At 33.5% G+C, this 17,180-nt stretch overlaps 1 protein-coding gene across 4 annotated transcripts in view; it reads right to left on the bottom strand.

Moving 5' to 3' along the window:
• LOC150093725 (anoctamin-5-like) overlaps window positions 1-17,180 on the bottom strand; it is a 276,581-nt gene that overhangs the window by 231,625 nt on the left and 27,776 nt on the right. The gene's annotated exons all lie outside the window — the stretch shown is intronic.

Here is a 17,180-nt window from a genome sequence, read left to right as displayed (position 1 = left end):
CCACAATAAGTCAGGGAACAAGAAATTGTTTTAATCCACATATAAATTCTTCCGGCTTTCTTAGTAGCAGTCATTTCCACCTTTTTCATTTACTAGAAATCAACTGATATTATTATCATATATCAATATTTCTAATTTAAAATTTCAAAGATATTTTATTAGATCTGTATCACTGATGATTGCTTATCTCATGACTTAAAAATAAAAAAAAATAAAAAATAAAAACCCATATTTAAGCATATAATAATCTTTCAGATTTCTTACATTTCATCAAGGTAGCAATTTTGAGATAATATAATTGATTTGATAGCAAATATGTGCAAAGTAATTCTACTATTAAATTACAGTCCTAACATAATCAATATATTGTACTGTCATCATGCTATGCAGTTATAAATCCAATCACTTCTAAATAAAGCATAATTTAACAATTACAGCAGAAAATTATTTACATTCTTATTCGAAACTGAACATAATGTTATCTTAATATGGAAAACTCAAATACACAAATATTCTTTAAGAACAAATGAAAGAATCTGAAAACAAGAAACCTTGTTTTCAGATTCTTTCAGAACCTCCAAACCTTGGAGATTCAGTAGCAGACACTGAAGAAAACATTGACTGATTCACAGAGGATATGTGGAGAGGCTGTCTTCAAAGATAGAAAAATCAGAATTCCAGAGGACTCAAGAAGTAACAGAGGAAGTCAAGGAAAAGGAGAATGCATATCAAAGGTTCCTGCCAAATAAGTCAGTTTGTACTCTGAGAGAATACAGAGAAAAATATTAGAAAACAAAGCACTGTGTAAAATTAGCTTAAAAAAAATCATGGAAAGACTGGCAAGAAAATACAGAAAATCAATATCAGGAAGGTGGCAAAATATTCTGGAGACTATCGAAAAACTTAGAAATGGAGGAAAGGGTACTATAAAAGGAATCAGTGATAATAAAGGTGACATGAAAACTGATAAAGATATTCTAGATGTCTGGAGTAATTACTTTGAATGATTGCTAAACTAGCCGTGACAGCACAACTGTAGAAAACATTCAAGGGAGTATATACAATTAGGAGTACACATCAATACTTGAGGTTGAAAAAAGCCGTCAAAAACCTGAAAGATGGAAAGGCAGCAGGAGTAGATGATAATCAACCAGAAATGTTCAAATATGGTAAAAAGTTTACAATAGCTGCACCACATAATTCAAAAAAGCTTGGCCAGTGGGCCAAATTCCAAATAATTGGAAGCAAAATCTCATAGTAACTATCTATAAAAAAATAAAAAAAAAGGGAAATAAAACTGAATGGAGAATTACATAGAAATTTCCCTACTGAGTGTTCTTGGTAAGATTTATGACAGTATAAAGAAAATGCTAAAAAAAAGAATGTGGAAGGAAAACACAGAAGCTGGATTCAGGCTAAATTGTCAGGATTAGATTTTCACTTTAAGACAAACAGTTGAGAATCAAGTGAATATAACAAGATCTGTATTTAAGTGTTTTTAAGATCTGGAACAGGCATATGAAAGTGCAAAGGAAAAAGCAGTTTGAATCACTACAGTTATATGGTGTAAATTGTAAATTATATCAAGCAATACAGTCTGCAACTGAGTTGTAAGTCAGCAGTTAAAATTGAAGTTGGTGAATATGCATACACAATCAAAGCAAGACAAAGGGGTGCACATTATCTTCACTGTTATTCATCACATTATGAATTGGTATTAAAATAGATATCAAAACTGGAGATATTAATCTCAGCTCTTTACTTTATGCAGATGATGTTATACTCCTAAATAAATCTGCACGTCTGCAGAATTCTCTGACCAAATTGAATAACAGCTGTAATAAAGTCAGTCTGAAAATCAGCAATAAAAAGATAAAGGCAATGAAAATAGAGGAGAATCTATAGAACAAATAAAACATTTCAAATATTTAAGCACAATTTTTAGTGAAAATAGCAAATTAAATTTGGAAATAGACAACAGAATTAGCAAAGCTGGTATGGTATGGTCAATGAATAAATTTATATGGAAACAGAGAAATTAGTCTTAACATGAAACTAACCATATACAGGGTGTTCGGGATAAATTTGACAGTTTCGTAAGGAAAAAGAAAATCTTCTTTGTATCTATTAAATTTAATGAATTGACAAAAAAACATTACAGGCAGAGTTAATTACAATACTATCAACAAGATTTACTCAAAATAACCACCATTAGCATCGATCACAGCTTCAATTCTGCTTCGGAACCTCGAACAAGCTGATGCTACAGTCTCCCTGGGAAGGGCCGCAAAAACTGTTTTAATTTTATCCATTAACTGGGCTTTTGTATTACTGGAAGTGCGATTGGTGTCTTTTTCAACTGCGCCCCATACAAAATAATCCATGGGGTTAAGGTCTGGGGAGTTTGGAGGCCAAACATTTGGACTGGTGAAGTCGTAGAAATTTTCAGACAACCATTTTTGACTTTTCCCAGAGGTGTGGCAAGGGGCCGAATCCTGCTGCCATACATACGGCCTACCATTGGCTACCCTTGTTATCCAGGGCTTGACTACAGTTAGCAACTCCATGAACAAAGCCCGAATTCCAATGCCAGGGTTCTTCAACACCTGTTCCTGCAGATTTGCGAGGAATTCTGCTGTACGAACGCAATCAGATCGTCTGCTAGGGATCTTTCTTCTTGCTACATCCTCGTAGTCACCATTGCAAGTCTCTAGTTCATGCCTGATTGTTTTTACTGTATTCAGGGAGCATTGGGCAGCAGTCGTAATATCCTTATTTTGATGGCGGGCACGAATCATCATGATACAAGTTATTCTCTTCCATGATTCAGGTGGGTTCCAGCTATCCATCCTTTCTGACATCTTGTATATGAATGAAGAAGGGTCCAAACTTTTAAATGAAGAGAAGTGTGTGTTAATACATGTAACTTACGGAAAAATATAATTAATTATAAATATGTCAAATTTATCCCGAACACCCTGTATATGACATTGTTCAAACCAATTTTAATATATGGATCTGAGAGCTGAATTAGAAATAAAATATTTGATCAAAGACTGGAGGCCACAAATATGAGAGTTCTGAGAAAGATTAGAGGGATGAATAAATGACATGAATGATAGAATCATATTAAAAATGTGGATATTACAAAGAAATTGACACTGTTAACATTCAGGAATGTGTGATTAGACCTAATCCTCAGGTGGTATTGTCACTTAAACAGGATGAGAGAGAGGAAAGGTTAGCAAAAGAAGCGCTAAGCTTTCTTGCCAGGATAACAAGAAAAAGACCCCAAGGAAGACTAAGATCTAAGGGGATTGATATACTAAAAAGTGCCTTAGAAGACAGTAATATAAGATCTGATAATATTGTAGTCTTGAGAGATAACAGAAGTTTCATGTGGAACTACAAGGCTGGTGATTATGAAAAGCTCAGGAGACATCTTGCAGCTGTATCTTGGAATGAGGAGTTGGGTGAAAAGAAGATCAATAATGCTTGGGTGATATTCAAGGACTATTTAGTAGAAGCAATGTCTAAATGTATTCCAAAGGTCAGAAGATTAAATAAGATAGGTGTAAAATTGATAAATGAAGAGATTAAGCATGCAATATAGAGATAAAAGGCATTTTAGAAGCAACACAAGAGGAGTGGTAATAATCAATTCCAAGAGGAATACAAAGAACAGGCAAGGAGGGTGACTCGGTTGGTAAGGGCAGTAAAAGTTCAGTATGAGTAGCAGTTAGCTAATGAAGCCATAAAAAATTCCCAGGGAGTTCTTTTGATATGTGGCCAGCAAAAATAAGAACAATTATGATGGGATGGCATTGAATGGAGAAAATGGTATAAGAACAATTGGTGCAGAGGATATAGTTCAGATGTTTAATGAGCAATTCTTAAAGGTCTTTCATCCTTGTGAATGTGACATCATGGAGAGTTTGAGAGCAGTGGATGAGGAGGAGGAGAGACAAACCGTGAGTGAGGAAAAGGTATATGGGGAATTAAGCAAACTTGATATTAATAAGTCTGGTGGAACCAGATGATATATCACTGTCTATTTTGAAGGAATGTGTGATGGAGTTGACATCTGCCTTGACATATTTGTTTAATATGAGTCTTACATAGGGTCAAGTTCCAAAGGTGTGGAAGGAAAGTAAGATTGAAGGAGGTGACAGAATTCAAGCATCAAATTATAGGCCAATCTGTGTGTCAGGTGTTATGTTTAAAGTGTTAGAAACACTGGTGAGAATCAGAATCCAGAATTGGGTTGACAACAATGGTATTATATTTGATGGACAGCATGGATTTGCTAAAGGGAGGTCATGTTTTAATAATCTACTTGCTTATTTACAATAAGGTGACAGCAGCATTGGATGTGGGAGATGGATATACACAATAGTATATTTAAACTTTGAAAAGCTTTTGATAGATTACTGCATGATAAGTTGATAGTCAAACTAGAGCAGATGGGGTTGGATATTAGACTAATGCACTGGATTGGAGATTGGCTGCCTGATTTTATGGCTTCATTAGATATTAACAAGTTGTGTATGGGGAAGCAATATTCCAGAAGAGGTAAGTCACTAGTGGTGCAGCTCAGGGGTCTGTTTTAGGGCCATTGCTGTTTAACCTGTATATTAACAATATTAGTGACGATCTGCATGGGGATATACAGCTGTTTGCAGATGATGCAAAGTTGGGAGGAACTATGAGGAGTAAAGAGCAGACATTGTGGCCTTACAAGAAGACTTGAATAGACTGACTGAAAATTTGGAAAACAAAGATGGAATGCAGAATTTACTCTTGGTGGGAATATATTGGCGGTGGAAGAAATAAATCTTAGGGTGATGGTGGATAGGTATCTAAAATTTAAAGGACATATTGCCAAAATTGTGAGGATAACACAATGAATTCTGACAACGATGTGGAGGACACTGACTTGTAGAAGTAAGGAGATTCTGGTTCCATTGTATAAAGTTCTAATGAGAACTAATATGCACAGATTTGGCCACCTGGTTATCAAAAGGATGAAGAGATATTAGAGAAGGTCCAGAAGTGATTGATCAAAATAGTTTCTGATCTCTGGAATGCTGAATATGAAGAAAAGTTGAGAAAAGTTAATAAGGCTGGCGGGACTCGATGATATATCACTGTCTATTTTGAAGGAATGTAAAAACTGTAAATTTACGATGCAATTTACAGCGTCTAGTGGATAGGAGGAAGAACGGGGGGGGGGGGGGGCATATGATAGAGATTTACAAGTTAGTAAGAGATTATTATAGAATTAATGTCAAAGAGGTTTTTCATAAAATGGTGAGAGATTGGGAGAGAACAAGAGATCATCCCTAGAGGCTATATAAGGAAGGTGTGAACAAGGGAGTGAGAAGCAGGTTTTTTGCATGGAATATTGTGAATGATTGGAATGCATTGCCTAAGAATACAGTGTCTGCATAGAATTTGAATCTGTTTATGGCACATTCAAATTCAAATAAGATGAGGCTGTGTGTATGATGTTATGATGAGTCTGTAACTCTGTGGGATCTTAAAGAATGATAACAATAATAATATAAGCTACATCCATAAGGTCAAGAAAGCCTCAGAAATGATTTACTCACTCACAAGGTCCAGTAAGAAGTGAGGTTTAATATAGCTAAAGTATTTCATGAACAATCCACTGAGGTATTTCATGCTAGTATGATACCTTGAAATAAGAAGGTATATAAGGAAATAAGCAAATTCATTAATATGATAATGGGATGATTTTTCTATTGCTGCATTTTAAAGAAATATTCCAGGAAGTTAATATCGCTCTTGACATGCTCATTTAACAAGAGTTTTGGAAGAGCAAACAGACAGTAAAACTCTTCCACTACACAAAAGGTGTAACGCTTCTGATTACAGGTTGGTCTGTGTATTTGGAGTGATGGTTAAAGAATTAGAGAGGTTGGCAAGGGCTAAGATTAGGTTGATAACAACAAGATTTTATATGAAGGTCAGCATGATTTTGTTGAGAAGGCCATGTGTAAGCAAATTAATTATATATTAGACAGAGAAAATACACAGTAGTAAATCCAGAATTTTACAAAGGCCTTTGAGAAACTACATCATGATAAGTTGGTATTTAATTTGGGTCAGATGAGACTGGATAATGGATCAATCTCCTGTCAAACTAAGTTTGACAGGAGATTGATTCTGACAGGTATTAGCAGGTTTTGCATGTGAGGGAACAGTGTATTAGAAGGTCAAATGAAAAAAAATTGAATTTACAATCGGCACTTTGAATGTGTGTTTTTTTAACATGAATACACAAAAGTCCCAAAAATCCAGAAACAAAAATTTAAGATGTGCTGTCACTTCATTACTTCAAAATAAAGCTTTAAAAAATTTATATAAAAAACAAAGTATTATTCTAATAGTGGAGTGCTTCAGTAATCTTGTCTGGGGAAATAATATTGGAAATTTTAAATGGAGATATGTAGTTATTTGAAAATGATACACATCTGGGAAGAACTATGAGGAATGAAATGGTTGTTGTGGCTCTCCAACAGACTGGAAGAATGGGAGACTACTAATTCAATGTCGAAGTTTGATTTGGAAACTGAAAGGCAAGGATGGATGGATATACAAATTGTAAGATGTACTGAAGGAAGCAGAGAAATAAAAGATCTGAGGAAAATGGCTAACAATCTGAAATTTAGGGACTATAATTGAAGCATTTTAAAAACAAAACAGAAGATTATGGCGCTGACATGTAGATATAATAAGGTTATAGTTTCATTGTACAAAGCCTTGATCAGTAGACATTTTGACTACTGAGCTCAAATTTCGTTATCTTATTTTCAAAGAGATGAAGAGATATTAGAAAGAATCCAGATAAGAGTGACTAAGGTAGTGTTGGGTCTCTGGAATGTTGGGTAAGTTGAAGAAATGCCATCTATAAAACCTGGTGAATAAGAAAAGAAGGAAAAGTTTAACTGAGATATGTTGGTGAGGGGTTTCTATCAGATTAACACAGAAGATATTTTTTCATAGAGTGGAAGGAAACCAGAGCAAAAGAAGATGCCATCCCTGGAAGCAAGTTCCCTCCCATGGGGGGGAAAAGAGAGAGAGAGAAAATGGTACGATGCAGTGAGATTCGTGACTCTAGAAAAATAATAAAACCTATTATAGATTGATATACAATGACCACAATTATTTAGAAATAAAGTAAAATGCATTTTCACACTGTCAATAGCAAGTTTTATGCAAATATATAAAGTAACTGTGAGCATGGATTTCGGTGAATATCATTAGGTGATAGATGGATTTCATTGCCCAGTTGCATAAAAAAGTTGTTTCCAGATTATCTAACTTTGAATCCACATACAGTACTAATGTATTACAGGTTTAAAAACATTCATGGATGGATTCATATATATATATATATATATATATATATATATAAAAAAGGTGATTAGCACAAAATTTCAAGTGAAATTTGTCCTGTTTTGATTGTTATAAAGGTCTGGAATGTTAATGGCAGTATTTATGTTATTCTTAAATCTATATTTTTAAAAAGATCATGTTTTAATGCTATTATTCACTTAATATCAGTTCAAATCACAATTTTAATCTTTAATATTAACTGAAATCAATGTTTATAAATATATATATTTACTTTTCAATTATTTTTATTCAAAAGCCCCAAAAATCCAGAAACAAAAAGTTAAGATGTGCCGTCACTTCATTAAAATTTCATTACTTCAAAATAAAGCTTTAAAAAATTTATATAAAAAACAAAGTATCATTCTAATACTGTTGTAAATTTTTAATTTAATAACAAAATTGCAAATGAAACAGTTATGTCAGTATTTATTATATGTAGCATATTCAACATCCCATATTTCCCTTCAGGAGAGGCATGTGTGGAAAGCATCCTTGATAAACAGAGAAGCAGCAATAAAAAGGGAAAATTTGTTTGTTTACATAAGCTTCAGATACAGAATTTTCATAACAAAAGAGGCAAGAATCAGAAATCAATCACATTGAATGTTAAAATCTGAGATTTCAAAAACAAGATGGAAAAATGTAAAGCCAATGCAGAAAGAATTTTAGTGAATACTATGAGTATTCCTAAAAACACAAAATATTAATCAAAGCACAAAGCTGATATACATATACGTGTGTGTAAAGTGAGAAATAAAATAGGAAAGGTCACAAATTAATCGCATTGAAGGTTTAAAAATATCAGTGATTTCAAAAGCAGAAGGACAAAAAATGCAAAGATAATGTGGAAAGAACATTTCTGGAGTAATTAAATCATAGAAATGATTTAATTACTCCAGAATTAATTACGTATTAATACTTTATACATTTATTTACAAAAACAGAAAATAAAAATAAGCATAAAATGTAAAATAAAATTTAAACTCATCAAATCTGGTTATGTAAATTTGTATTAATTACGTATTTGTATTATGAGGTTATTCAAATAGCATAATACTTTTTTTAAAAAAATTACATTAGTACTGCACGTGTTGATTAAACCAGTTGCAATAACATACTTATGCTTGATATTAAAAGCACCTAATGTGAAACTGATTGAGACTGACTGATAAAACCACACCACCTTAACAAAATTGTACTTTTGTTATTCTGTTATGGGAAGTGTAATTTACTAATCATTAAGTTTTCACAGATAACAATAAACTTGTGTATCAAAACCTAGAAAACCTGATATTAATATTATCAGTTTTGTTATTACAAATCTCTATAGAATGAACAGACTGTGTGCATATGGGGAGAGGGGAAAAGATTCTCATTCAGCAAGGCATATCTATCTATCAAACTGAACCTTAAATTAATTCACATCCTTCGCATTCACACAACACACTCCAACAATACTTTCTCCTCATTGACCACTCTCCGTGTAAATCTATTTCTCATGACCTCTTGATCAAAACATTATACACCTTTCAAGGATAGTCTTGTTGCTCTCTTCCCCCCCCTCCACCATGTATAATCCTCTTTTTATTAATTCTGTAAAATCCTGTTGCCAACTTAAACATCTCTATCATATTTATCATATTCTATAATTATAATAATTTATATCTAATATGATAAATAGGCAAATATGTTATCATATCTATATTTGCTGGACTGGTTGGCCAAGCTGTTAATATACTCTCTCTCTCTCCAACCAACAGGCTGAAGGTTTGAATCCTGCCATGGATGTTTGTGGTCGTTCTTAGGTGGAAGATGAATAAGCAGGGTTGTATCACACTGCCCAGTGCAAAGATAATCCTGCTTACAGAAAGCCTAAAACCGGCTTGAAAAAAGTTCCATGTTTGGTCTCTAGAACAGGGTTGCTGGTTTATGGATCTAGATTGTGTAAAGAATAATAAAAACAAGATCCTTAGTCCTCACATGGTGCTAATGTGGTATAGGTTTACTACCTTTTGTGAGTGGAATTAATATAAAAATTATCTCTTTTCCATTTATTCACTAAACTCTTCAATTCATATTTTTTCAACCTCTCATCATAACCAACATTTCAGAGTTCATATTGCCTTGATCACTAGTTCTCTGGATCCTATCCAGAATTTCCACATTGCAACAGATGATAGCTAACCCAATTTCAGTAAAATTTCTTCTATGAAGATGCTTTTCCTAACTATGTCACAGAAGATTATTTGTGATTAGTCATATATTACATTAACTATATCTAAATTCCATAGAAGAGCAAGTGCTCATTTTAATCAATAAAGTATGTAACCAACAAATAAGAAATGAAACAGCAGCAAAACTTATGATTTATGCTTGCAACTGTCTGATATATTATTATTAGATCCCAAAATATTAAAAGACTTCATCATGGGAGGTCTTCACCTCTAGCAAAAATGATCAACTAGATCCTTAACAATACTTTCCTTAACTCCTTCAACTTTGACCATTTCCAGACTAATTACACAGTATCATAATTTAAAATTATAAACTTTAAACTGTGTAGTATGGGTTTATATTTTTTAGATAGATATGTGAGTATATGTTAATACAATTTTTTTAATAATGGATTTTTCTTTTTCATTTATTTACTGTCATTCACATAAGTGAAGAAAATAAATAAGAAGTGGCCATATATATCCTGCATTACTGTATAAACAAATAAAATAGGATGTTGCTAAATATCAAGTAGTTCGTCATATTGATCAACAATTATTCTTTAGATATCTGGTAGATATCTAAAGAATAACCAGTAAACAAAAGTACTTTTTATTTACCACACAGAACTGAAATGATCTACAACAAGCTACTAGGGAAGGGGGGTACCGAAAAGTTCTGATAAACACCTAGAACAAAAATGATATTAAAGCAACTCTTCTACGTATATTCCTAAAAGAAAAAGAACAAATTATTACAATTTGATGAAACATGGAGGTTAATGGATTTTAAGAAATGTCCTTTCTTATGGTTATATCAATTGCTTTAATATCATGTTTGTTCTAGGTGTTTATCAAAACTTTTCAGTCCCCTCATAATAAAAACAAGAAGCCATCCTGAAAGTTGCAAAAGGAGGCGATGAATAAGAAGGTGTGAAGAGACTTATTTTTTGTATGGAGGATGGTTGGACTATGGAATTCACTGCCTGATAGGGTGGTAAATGTGATGTGCAGATGGGTTTAAGGAGTGATATGACAGACTGAGTTATCTATGATGGGCCTCTTGCAATGAGTCTTATGACTCCATGGAGGTCTGAAATAATAACAATATTTTTGTTTTTAATAAAAGATTAAATGTGCAGTATATTAGGCTATTTATATTTGCAATTAATCAAACAACACTAATTATGTGTGATTGAGGGGAAAAAATAATTTAAGGAAATAACACAATAAAAGAAAAAAAAATTTATTTTCTACATTTCATCACATGTAGAAAAAGTGTTGCTAACATCTTCAAATAATTTGTATAATAACAGTGCCTGGAACACACAATCACAAAATAAAGAGGAAAATGATATGCTAACATTGTGTAAGGAGCACACGTGCATGCACACACATACACACATTTTTTATAAGCAATTTTTATAGGCAATAGGTTGAATAGGCAATTTTCATTATAGCTTGAGCAGCTACCTTAAAAAAAGTCTCTGATTTATGAATAATTGCAGTTCTTTTACAGTTGATTATGCAGAAGTTGATAGAGTTGATTATGAAGAAGAATGAATGGAATGAGTTAATTGTTTTGGCTGGCACAAATGATTTGAAAGGTGAGAAATATGCAATGAGAGAAGATATGAAAGTGTTGTTAGTCGAAGAAAAAATGAAGGGTAAGAAAGTAAAGATTGTGAGTCTGCTGCCTCGGTATGATAAGACAGAACTGAGAAGAAGGGCTAATTGAAAATGAGTCAATGAAAAGATTGTGCAAGAGGAATGGTGTGCAGTTTATTGATGGAGTGAATTTGATGGATGAAAGGACTTATATATGGCCAAGAGACTACAATTAAACGGTTTTGGAGTTGGAGAAAGTGTTGTTTAGTGAGAGTGGGTTGTGCAAAACCAGGGAAACTAGATATTAGAGAGGATGAAATCAAGCTGAGGATGGCAACTCCTGTGATAAAGGAGCACATGTACAGTAATAATTATGCAATGCTAATGGGATTTCTCAGGTCTCCAATTTGAATGGGTTGGGAATGATATTGCACAAGGGTAATTGTGGGTACAAGGGGATGTTGAAATGCATGCACACAAATGCAAGAAGTATCAGAAATAAGGAGGAGTTTTTAGCATTGGTAAGCTGGACTTGGCCAAAAATTATAAGCATCTGTGAGACCTGGTTGACTGAAAATGATATAGTTACAGGGATAGAATGTAAAGGGTATTGGATTTTTATGGAGGATAGGACAGGAGGTGAAGTATTGCTGATGATAGCTGCAGAATTACAGCCAACAAAATTTGAAGTTAAAGAAGATTTTTGGTCAGAGGGAGATGGTTCATTTGAAGCTCTCTGGTGTGACATAGAGGCAAATAGGACAAAGTATGTTGTTGGATGCTGCTATAGACAAGGGGGGGGGGTTCCACAGGAAGACGTAGATGCCATGTATCAGCAGATTAGCACAATGACTGTAGTTGAACAATTATTATGGGAGACTTTAAATATGGTGACATTGATTGGAGAGAGGAAAGGGGGCATGGCAAGATGGAAGTGGGATTTATACAGTTGCTACGAGATAATTATATGAAACAACATGTTATAGAGGGGGACAAGGAGTTTGAGGTTGATGGATCTGATAACAGTATCAGAAGACGTGTCCATAACCAAGGTAGACACTCTGCCTCCAATCCAAGTGGTGATTTTACAGTTGCTGATGTTACAGAGATGCATATCAACATTGAGGTAGATGAACAAGACATGTTCACCATATTAAAAAATATGACTGCAAACACAGTACTGGATGGCATATCAGCCCATGTACTACGTGAATGTGCAAGAGAATTGGCATTGCCTCTCACAAAGTTGTTCAATTTAAGTCTCAGCTCTGGCAGGGTTCCAAGGGGAGTGGAAAGAGGATAAGATAGTACCATTGCATAAAGGTGGATCCAAGACAGAAGTAGCAAACTACAGACCAATTAATATATCAGGAGTGGTTGTTAAAGTATTGGAAAAGTTGGTGAAAAGTAAAATACAACACTGGATGGATAGGGATGCAATACTCTATAATGGGCAGAATGACTTTGTAAAGGATAGATCTTGTTTTAGTAACTTATTCACATTTTATAATATAGTGACAGCAGAACTGGATAAAGGTAATGGATACACCATGCTACTGCTTGACTTTGCCAAGGAATTTGACAGAATACCACACATGAAAAACTATTACAAAAACTGGAGAGGATGGGAATGGATATGAGGCTAGTAGTATGGATAGGGTGATGACTGATGGACAGACACCAGAAAGCAGTATATGGTGGAGTAGAGTCTAGGAAAATGATGGTCACTAGTGGAGTACATCAGGATTCAAGACTAGAGCCACTACTATTTAATTTAAACTGGGGAAAGCAATAGCTGATAAAGGTGAATATTTCCAATCTCCAATATAACAATTCCATCACATCATTAAGATCTGATCAATGCTTCTATAGAAACAATGCTAAGAATTGAATCCTGTCTTAATGAATGACAGCTCAAACTATTATACATGGCCCTTTTGCAAAACTATCTTAGATACATAATTTAGCACGATATTTCTTATTCACTTAGTGTCTAACTTTGTAACTTCAAATTATCTGAAGATGCATAGCTAATAACATATAGGAAATGCATTAAAGGTGAGTGATAGCTTATGAGGCCTGTTTGGTCAAGTGGTTAGCACACCTGCTCTCCAACCATCAGGCTGTGGATTCAAATCCTGCCATGGGCATGAATGTTTGTGAATTGTCTTTAGGTAGGAGATGAATTTCATTGCCCAGTAAGAGACCACTACTCCACTTACTGGAAGTCTAAAGTGGTTGAAAAAGTTCTATGTCTCTAGAGCAGAGTTCTGGACTATGTAAAAAATAAGTTAAATATATATATATATATATAAAATTGATAAAAACAGAAAAAAAAATCCTTAACACACCCACAGTACAAAATGTACTATAGGTTGCAAGTAACCTTTCTTGGGTGGAAAGGAATAAAACAGCTTCAATTTAGCAATAGAACTTCATTTAACAGAAAAATAATAAATATCATTTTTATCAAGAATACAAACTTCATTTGCATGTTGAAGTTTTAATTTTCAAAGGTGAGTGACAGCTAATGAGAATTGAAACCTCATAAATCTCATTCATTTTCAAAACTTTTTAAAGTAGCAAAATGCAAGCATTACCCCTGAGTCTGTATAAATTTCAATGCTGAAATATTTACCAGCTATAGAAAGTAACAAAGCAATGCTTTATAGAATTACCTTAACAAAAAGACTATCTTTGGTTTATGAAATAATTTTACTAATGACATCATCTGTTGGTTGGGTTAAAAAAATCATTTGTCAAATGTTGTTTTTACTGACACAACATATAAAATTTTGCTCAATTCAATTATAGCATTAAATTATTGATCAAACAATTTTAACTATGGTATGTTTTCTTACAAATGGCTCTATTACAATTGCAATTCCAATGTGATTCTTGGTCCGCGCGGTTAGCCTAGTGGCTATGCGCTTCGCAACCATATGCCTGGGGAAGGAGTGTCCCAGGTTCGATTCCCGTCGGTGACATGAGGAGCTGAAGGATCTTCCTCAGCCATAGCCAAGTTAGCCAGTCTTGGGCGTGGACAGCAGGGTTTTTTCCCCAGTTTATTCTGGGGTTTTTCATCCCACAAAGCAGGCAAACTGGCCTTGAGAACTCAACACTACAGGCCATAGGATACACCGGGGCATAAGGCTAACCACCTTATCCTGTAAACGGAGTGAGGTCCGATGATCAATGGACCCTTGACACCGCAAGGTAAAAGAGGGTATAAGGAAGATGATGATATGATTCTTGTACTTACTACTGCTACAATAAAATAAATCCAAAATTCTTTCAAAAATGATGTGTCGGTTGACTCCATGGAGGTTACCAAATAATAATAATAAAATTCCTTTCTGCTTGCACATTAACAAAAGATTATTTTGGGAAACTATTTGCTGACCTTAATCTAGGCTATCATGCTTACTGAGGAAGAAGGTTTCAACATAAGGAATATTATCCCTAATCATATAATAATAATCAATAAAGATAATAATGCAGGAATGATGTGGGATAAGAGCTCTGCTAGCATTTTCTATCGTCTAGTCATTGTCCTATTAGACATTCATTCATCAGTGGCTTTAACAGGCACTTAAGTGCCCACAGCTTTCCAAGTATCCTTGAATTTCCTAATCGTAATACAAGGATAAGGCGGTTATCCCTATGCCTCTAAGTATTCTTGTCTGCAAATGGCATGTGTTCTACTGGCCAGTTTGCCTGTTCTGAGGACAAAAAAATCCAAGTTTCTGGGAGAAAAAATCCTCTACACCTCCATATGGGACCAGCTAACTCACCTTTAGTCAAAAGAGACCAGATAAAGATTCCTCACATCACGGATGAGATTGGAACCCAGGTCTTTCCAAACAAAGGGCTTTGTCTATACTGATTGAACTACAGAGGCTCTCCTATTAGACATCTGATGTTAATTATGCCTTTCACATCTGTTGTATCATATGTGATTTGACATATTGCAAGATAGTACTGAAAATATAGTGGAAAATTAATGATGGGCTTTGTTCTGCAATTTAAGAACTGTTCAACAGATGTTCATAACACTATTATTGGTTTTGTCAAATAAAAATTATCATACCTAATCAGGAATTATAATTCAAAAACAATTTTATTTCATTTTAACCTTACTAATGTACAATTTATGGTGCCAGTGTAACATGTTTATACCATGAATGAGAATATACTTACAAGAGATCCTTAACCTGAGGAAGAAGGTTTCAACATAAGGAATATTATCCTTAATCATATAATAATAATCAATAATGGCTGAATTCCTATGCACACGCACGCACGCACGCACACACACAGCAGAAGTGGCACTAATGATAACTGAGAAAAGTTAAACAGAGAAAAATAAAGAATGATGTTCTTTTGAGGAGAAGATGAATCTGTTGTTTGGTAAGATTAAGACTGGCCTGTCATCAACTGCAAGATGTACTTTTGAAATAAGAGTTGTGTTGTTTCCAATGCACTTATTTCAAAGACTATGACACAAGTGTATCTGTCAACTAAATGCATTCAGTGGCCAGATTTCCAAGAGAAGGTGGAGGGACAAAAAAAAAAAGAAAGGAAAAAAAAAAAAAGAAAAGGAAAGGAAACTGCCACTTTCAACTAAGAATGCCTGATCAGATTCAGTCAAAAAAGACCTGCAATATGGCATACCTGAGGAAATTTGAAACTAGATCTCTTTAAGCAAAACACATCTCATGACTGCAGAGAAGAGTAGATGTGTATATAAATATGGGCTAAAGAAAATACTAGAAAAAGGACATACTAAATTAATTAAATGGAACACTTACATATACTTTTTTTTTTTAATTTTGAGCAGGCTTTTCAGACAAGTTTTCTAGCAATCTTCAGTACTAACATAGAATAAACATATAAAAATGAACATGTTACAACAGTGACGCAGGAAGAGAGATTGGTCAGCGCTGTCATTGTACGGTTATTTTTTAATAACTTCTAGCTATTCTAGATATTTTTAATAATTATAAAGAAAAATTTCAATCACAGCTAGCAAGGAATAAATACTAATTTTAATAACTACTTTTTTTATTCCAAAAGGAATACAAAAAATACAATTATTAAAAAAATAAAATAAAAATGAATGACAACTGTAGGTAGTATTTAATACAATTTCCTCCAAAAACTGGAAAATTTTAAAACAATTGTTGCTATATAGATTTTGTTAGTGTAAAAGAGCCTTACATTTTTCATTCATACATCTTTCATCCTACATGTTTTAGATGAAAACAAAAAACAATATGATTATCACCTTTGGAAAGCAGAATTAAGACTAAGGTGAGATGCACTTAGTCTTAATTCTTGAAAGTCAGCACTAATCAGATGCTAACTTTTGAAGCTATGATAAGAGAGTTAAGATGTATTAAGATGTGTAACTTTTATTATCTAATGAAAGTAACACTAATAAAGAATGGATGACATAATTTAGATTGCTATTCTGACAGCTAAATGTTATAATAAATCTGGGGTCAGCCTGATAGGTTTTCCAAGAAATATGCTATAAGCAAATATTATAAGAAAAGTATGAATCTGATAAATCAGCCATTAAGTATGATAGATATAAGAAGCAAGCATTAACAAAACTGTTAATGATTATAAAGCAAAATTTCAATTAGCCAGGAATAAATACTAATTTACTTTTGTACGAGGACAGCTAGCTTAGCTTCAAATGAAATTTTTATAACGATTCATCACATCCTAAACAGGATTTGAACCAAAGCTACCAACTAAAGGGTATCATCATTACCAGCTAAGCTAAGGAGACTCAATAATAATTATAAATATACATTAATAATAAATATATGATGGCAAATTATATGTATCTTAATTACCATTAATCATACTTAACTGATTCATTATTATTAAAGTAATGATTCTATAATTAGTGTCTAACTATACATA

The sequence above is a fragment of the Typopeltis vanoorti genome, chromosome 23, assembly GCF_054136105.1.
Source record: "Typopeltis vanoorti isolate ZY-2024b chromosome 23, IOZ_Tvanoo_1.0, whole genome shotgun sequence".
In the NCBI taxonomy this organism is placed as follows: Eukaryota; Metazoa; Arthropoda; class Arachnida; order Uropygi; family Thelyphonidae; genus Typopeltis; species Typopeltis vanoorti.
Note: the sequence above shows the minus strand (reverse complement) of the source record. Positions and strands in the feature narration are given on the sequence as shown.